General features: G+C 38.6%; 1 protein-coding gene across 1 annotated transcript in view; it reads right to left on the bottom strand.

Moving 5' to 3' along the window:
• Positions 1-7,236, bottom strand: part of ldlrad4b (low density lipoprotein receptor class A domain containing 4b) — a 50,829-nt gene extending 43,593 nt beyond the window's left edge. Inside the window, exon 1 of the mRNA XM_016554500.1 lies at positions 7,072-7,236. The gene's annotated coding sequence lies outside the window, so the exon portion shown is untranslated. The remainder of the gene's footprint in view (positions 1-7,071) is intronic.

Genomic DNA, 7,236 nt, shown 5'->3' with positions numbered 1-7,236 from the left:
ACACAAGATACATAGAGAGAGAGAGAGAGAGAGAGAGAGAGAGAGAGAGAGAGAGAGAGAGAGAGAACTTCTGTTGTGTGATCTTCGATATTCACTCACTTGCACTTCTGTTGTGTGATCTTCGATATTCACTCACTTAGCACACGCATCATTAATCATTTTGGATTAAAACTACATCGTAAAAATAAGACCATTTATAGGGGCATTCACTATAAACAATAGTAACATACACGACTTTCTGGCAAAAGTGAAACTAACAGCCTCAGTTAGGAGATTTATAACGAGTGGTTCCTTGCATTATTACAGCAACGCGCGTGATTACAGTAATAAGCCGCTGCAATGGAGCAGCTCTAATGTTATTAAACTAAAGATGATGTACCATAGAGCAAAAAAATGAACAGTGAAAGTAACAAAAACTTGTAAAAAAAAAAAAAAAACATTTTAATGGGCATAATTAAGTGTGAAAATAACCGAAGGATATACAGTCAAACCAAAAATTATTCAGAGACCAGATATAATTTTTTATATATTTTTTTTTACTAGTGGGTGCAGGACACTATAGTTCATTTATGTACGTGAGAATAGCAAAATAAAGTAAACTGTGACTAATTATACCCAGTCCGGCCAATCCGTGATCAGCAGAGTTTACACGTCACGTTTTGGTAACGGAACCGTACCGAGCCGTACCGTGCAGTACCATGCTGTGGAAAAGCGCCATAACATTACCAAGCTGAATTTGTTCTGACACAGTTTAACTCGGAGTTCTTGTCATATTTTATTACCATTTTCTAAACTATAGCAAATAAATTGTGATAATGTGAGAAATGTTGAAGGTGTCTGAATAAATTTTGGTTTGACTGTATCTATTTGATAAATGAAGTTAACCAACTAACATTATACATACCCTTTTGGTTTCTGTACCCAATATTTAAAAAATGTACAAATGCAATAATAGATTTTGGTTTGACTGTATCTATTTGATAAATGAAGTTAACCAACTAACATTATACATACTCTTTTTGTTTCTGTACCGAATGTTTAAAAAATTTACAAATGCAATAAAAATATCAGTATCGGTACTCGGTATCGGCAAGTACCACAAATAAAAGTATCGGTATCGGGCGAGTACTGGAAAAAGTGGTATCGGTGCATCCCTAATATGTTCTTTCTAAAGTATTGGCAGAATAATTTTTATAAGCTTTTACTTGCCTGGAAAAAGGCAGTTGCTAACAAATGGCTAAATGGGACTACAGAGGTTGTGGGGGACTTTAAATGTCATCACACTGACTCACTGATATACTCATCTACTAGTCCACTTTTGTGTGTTTATATCTTGCTCTTGCAAACTATTCAATCTCAAACTTTCAGGGAAAATGTTTTTTACTGAATGACTGAAAGAGCTGTTGGAAGCTTAATAGTGGTGACATTAAAGTCAGGCAATGTAGTTAATTTATAGCCTACATTTAGCTTTTTAAAGGCACAATATGTAATTTTCGCCGCTAGAGGGCGCGTATTCAAAATAAACAAAGAGGCAAAGGCGTAGTTTGATGACGCTGTGATTGAGTGTGGAATCATGGGAGTTGTCGTCTTCATCCCCACAGCAGATGCAATCCGACGGGACTCGGGTCAGAAATCATGTTCATGGATGAGCTAATGATTTCTTAATGTAGTAGAATGAAGCAGGGTGAGGCTGAAAGCCGTCGAAGCGAAACGAGGCCGTTAAAGGCACAATATGTAATTTTTCGCCGCTAGAGGGCGCATGTTCAAAATAAACAAAGAGACAAAGGCGTAGTTTGATGACGCTGTGATTGAGTGTGGAATCATGGGAGTTGTCGTCTTCATCCCCACAGCAGATGCAATCCGACGGGACTCGGGTCAGAAATCATGTTCATGGATGAGCTAATGATTTCTTAATGTAGTAGAATGAAGCAGGGTGAGGCTGAAAGCCGTCGAAGTGAAACGAGGCCGCTGAACGAGCGTGACACACGGCTCGAAAGCAGCGGAGCTTTTATTATGCCACAGTCGACCGCTTCCGCTCCTTCCGGTCGTGCGTATGTGGGAGAAAAAAAAAGCAGCGCTGTTTTATCATACTAGATACATTTGAAAGTTCTGTTATTATGCTACTGTGCGGTCGTCACTGGTCTATTAAAACGCACAACATATTAAAGCGTCTTTGGTGTTTCCATGTTTTCTACAAAACAAAACCGGAAATCGAGGGGTTATGACGTCATTGGCAGGCGACACAATAACACTATGGACACGGTCCGTGTCACTAGTTAAAATTGCTAATTTCTCTGGATTTAAACATTCTTCGAAACATTTGGGATAATGTAAGTACACAAGTCAGCAAAATATATAACACTGTTCTAGTGGTTTTTGGATATTTTAATAAATTTTTTTTACATATTGTGCCTTTAAGTCCATTTCACAATGGCCGCGATGCGAAAAAGCGAGACGAATTGCTGACGAACGGTGCTTTCACACCGAGAGCAAAGCGACTGATCGCCTTCTGCTAATTCACGCCTGCAAGCTAGGTGGCGCCGAGCAACAATGCATATTTCCTCACATATGTATCTTGTATATGGATTTAACATCATTCGCTGCACAATATGCAGCATTAAATTAAGACAAATAAAGTATGGCTCTACACCAGAAACACAAACTATGGCTCTACACCAGAAACACAAACTATCTATAATGCTTACAAGAATACATCTTAAAATATAAATAGAGGTACAAATATCATCAAGCTACATTTGAAAATGTATGCGATTATAAATGTTTTTTGCTTAAAACCCACTTTAAACCATGTAATAACTTCCAATAGATATCTAAAGTGGATTGACACACCAGACGAACAAACAATCCTCACTTTTTCACGCCACGAACGATTGCGCCTGGTGTGAATAGCTCCATAGGGATCTATTGTTTCGATTCAAAACTGTCATCGCGCCAAACATTCGCGACAAATTTTCCCCTTCAGAGTGAAAAGGCCTTTACTTCTGGTGACTGTATTATTTAGGCTTCAAAATTCATAAAAGTGTTTATTTGTGAAGATTATCATTATGAACGGAATGTGTAAGAAACAAAAACTTTTGCTGGTCACAGAACGTATTTTCTGCGACAATCCAAAAACCAAGGGAACCAGGGTGATGCTAACTTCCGGGTTAGCCTACAAAAATATGCCATCACTGCAGCACTCTATAAGCACAATGGTCAATAAGGTTATTGCGAATGCCACTAGGAGGCGAACTGCGAAGATTGCCTGCAGCGATAAAAGCCAAAAAAGTCCAAAAATAATGTAAAAAGGCAAGTTTAGCTCTGCAATGACTGCACAAGCTGAGCGGTAGTTAGTGTCTTTATCTCTGCTCCGTCAGGACCGCAGTTCCCTCATGCCCCGGCATGCCTCCATCTGTCTCCCACCACAGGATGCCAACCAGGGACCCCAACCCTATCAGACCATCTCTGCCATATGCCTCTGTTCTGAGCGTAACCATAGGGATCAGTCTCAGGACTTTGAGAGGCATCCATCTGAACCCAAAAAGTGCTGAAACATCAGCTTGACAAACACAGAGTATTTGCAACTAAAAAGCAGATGTGCACTGCAGTGATTTATGCAAGATAACAAGGGTTTATTTAAAACAACGGAGACTAAGCAGTGAACACATAGGTGGAGTGACCTTTCCCATGGACCGATCCATAAGTGTCCGGCTGTGATCGCTGCCTGAGAGCCGCTCTTTTTGGCTGCGTTGTTTTCTCTCCAGTCTAAGCATGTTCTTAGGGGGTGCAAGTAATTTTAAGATCCTCCGGGGCGTCCTTTCTTACACTGATCTGGGTCCAGTTCTGCAGCGTGTCAGATAATGACAGACAGCAGGGTTTGCAGAACGACAGCTGATCCCGATTCAGCGTGTGTGCGGCTCCTACCCAAAGCCCTTATGCCACCTGACGTTTCAGTGCCAGAGGCCAGATGATGTGGTTCGCAGCAAGACAGGAAGCTTGGCGTACGATGACTCTGCGTCAGACAGACGGCTCTCAGCGAGACAGGAAGCTTTCTTCCCACAAGCAGTGAGTGTTCTGATCTGGAGTGGGCTGCTGTCCCAGCTCTCAGCCTCAAATCACTCACACACCAACAGAATAGTGCTCGATTTACTGTGATTTACCACTACAATATTCTCAAACCACTATGCAACAAAATAAATATTACAATTACTGGTCAATACTACAAAGTTGAAAATTATTTTCATTTGTTATTAATATTTGCTACTATTTTTGTCAAAATAATTGAAAAATAAAACACTACAAATTCAAGTCACAACATTCTAAAGTATGAAAAAATATTATTTTGACAAATTTATTTTTAATTATTTTAAAATAATTAAGATTAATTTAAACATAAATAACAATAAAAGTATTTAAACATGAAAATGAGAATGTATGATTATATATATCCTAATACAAATAAATATAAACATCTGTAATAATTTTGTCCAACATGATACTGATACACTGTGCATCCCTAATAAAAATCCTTGTCAACGAATAATAAATGTAATGTAGTAAAAACAAAAAAAAATTATATTGATCAACTACTTAATAGTGCAAACAAATAAAAAAAATCCTTGAATAATAAATTTACATTGAAATTTTTTTTTTATTAATTAATTAATTTAGAAAACGGGGGAACTGTAAAATAAGCATGCACAATTAAATATCCAACATAAGTAATAATAAATAAATAATACATTATTTATTTATTTATTTAGAAAATGGGGGAAAACTGTAAAATGCACAAATATAAAAAAAAAGTGTAATATCGGCCATTATGGTATTTTCATCTTTATTCCCTAATAAAAAACATTTCAATGAATAATAAATTGTCAATTATTTATATTGTTAAGCCATTCAAAACAACAAAAAAGAAAAATAAATGTAAAAATAAAAATATACATAAAAAAATAAAAGGAACAAGTGCTTAACATTTTGCCCATTTGTGATGATCACTGGGTAATTTGGGCGGTCTGTGGTCAACAGAGTGCGTTTTGTGCAGGTAGGCAGGTGCTGATGCACCATAAGTCCTGTTAAGCTTCTCTCACGCTTTGGACCGATTTATCATTCTTCAGTCCCTGAGCTCCACACGCCTCCAGGACTCATTGTTACACTTGGCACGATGCCACCGCAGATCCATCAGCCGACACTCTGACACACCTCGCTGTCTGCTGGAGCGGATGACATCACAGCTGGGACACAAGCTCATTTTTCAGGAGTGGAAAGTGTCCTTCGGTGTCGATAAATGTCATCCAGGGGTAACGCAGAGGAACGTCTCACATTCATAAATACAGAATGAACATGAGGCAACGACCCTTGGAGACAAGCGGGACATAGAGTCGATGACTGAATGCCACAGATGAGAAGTCAGAAGTGAAATAAGCGTCAGATGCCTTCAAGCAACAATAAACGCTCTGTTGGACTCTATCTGGCAGCGTATGACACAATCATGTCTGTGTCGCTCAACTGGGCCAGAACCTGCAGCGCACAGGAAAGGATACAGAGAGTGGAGTCTAAAACTGGGCCGAACACTAGTCACGACAGCCACTGGCAGCACACTCAGTCCAAGTCTGGACAGGGTCAGCTGACAGCTACACACACAGGCAGACGGAAGGGCACAAACACACACTCGCAGTTGGTCCCCTTCTCAGTCTCACATGCATAAAATATTAACAAGCAATTAATAGGGCCCGGATAATAGGATGTTAATCGCTTTGGACGTCGTTGACATTACTAAGAAGCCATTTCAACATTTCACAATCTTCTCGTTACACAGATTAAGATCGTTTTCGATCATTTTGGAGCTCTAAAGTGACATCTGTAAGTAAATATCAAAGCCTCAAATGAACAAATGTGATTTAAAATGAGTGTCTGCAAGAAAATGACTATCCATCACGCTCAAGTCCAAGTAACTCAAGACAAGAAACCCAAATATAACTACTGCACATTAAATGAATACATTACTAAATCTGACAGAAAAACTATGGTGAGTTAGGGAATTAATTAATATAATATTTTTCATTTTAGTACCGGAAAACTTGATTCTGAGGAGTCGTTTATGTATATTTGAAAGCTAAACTTGTTATTTCCCTGCTGTTCATGGCAACATACCGACGCTACTTTCATTTTCTGACTCAACACAGCTACTATGACTAAACTATGGATAAAAATGACATATTAATTTATAAATAAATTTAAAAAGTCCTAAGTTGTTCTTGTTATCAGATGTGCAATGCATTATTCGTCTTAGAAGAAACTTTAAGCTAACCTACAAGTAAAATATTAACAATTTTATCTTCTTTTATGTCCAAGTATTAATTTAGTAAGTAGCCATTTAATATTTGGGATAAAATACAGTTAGTTATCACTGTCACATAAACCCCTTCGTAATAATGCAAGATCACTCCATTACTAACCTACAGGAGGGGAAAAAAACCATAATAAATAAATAAATAAATAAATAAATTGGATTAAAAATATAAAGCGCAAATCAATCAAAATCAATAAATAATTTTTTTTTAGCATTAACAAAATATTTCTTTAAAACTATAGATTTTGTTATAATAATGTTTAACATATAACAACACAATTTGATAATTAGCTGATGATGGAAAAAAAAAAAAAAAGAAGACGGCTCGCGCTGTCTGGCCCAAAATGAGCCCGATTACGTCTGGATGAAGAACTGGGTTACATTCAGGGTCCAGTTAAAGCAACCGGCAGCGGTCTCCGTTAACGCACGACCAGTTCTTTCTAATTTTGCCTCCGACAAATGATCTGATTTATCTAAGAATATGAATATGTCAGTCTATTCTTAACTTGTGCAACGGCCCGACTATCGGCTAGCAGTTGTCGGTCTGATATGAAGTCGGAGGGTCCTAACAACTTTTTTTTGCCCCAGACTAAACCCGCTGCGCTCCTCTCTCTATCTATCCGCGGGGCCACTGGCACAACTGGCATCATTACGCACCCATCTGATGCCATCTGCACAAAAAACAGACATATACGAGGAGAATATCATCTCCTTACCTCTGCAAAGTGGAATGAGTTAATGACACTGTGAGTCCGCGGAGAGCAGAAGTCTGAGCCGCGCTGGCTGGCGATCCGGCGGAGATGACCTGGATTTCACCGCCAGACTCGACGGCGTAAAAATAATCAGGCGCACAGCGGCGAGTGAAGCCAGCGGCAGTCAAG

Source organism: Sinocyclocheilus rhinocerous, unplaced genomic scaffold (assembly GCF_001515625.1).
Source record: "Sinocyclocheilus rhinocerous isolate Xijiao unplaced genomic scaffold, SAMN03320098_v1.1 scaffold616, whole genome shotgun sequence".
In the NCBI taxonomy this organism is placed as follows: Eukaryota; Metazoa; Chordata; class Actinopteri; order Cypriniformes; family Cyprinidae; genus Sinocyclocheilus; species Sinocyclocheilus rhinocerous.
Note: the sequence above shows the minus strand (reverse complement) of the source record. Positions and strands in the feature narration are given on the sequence as shown.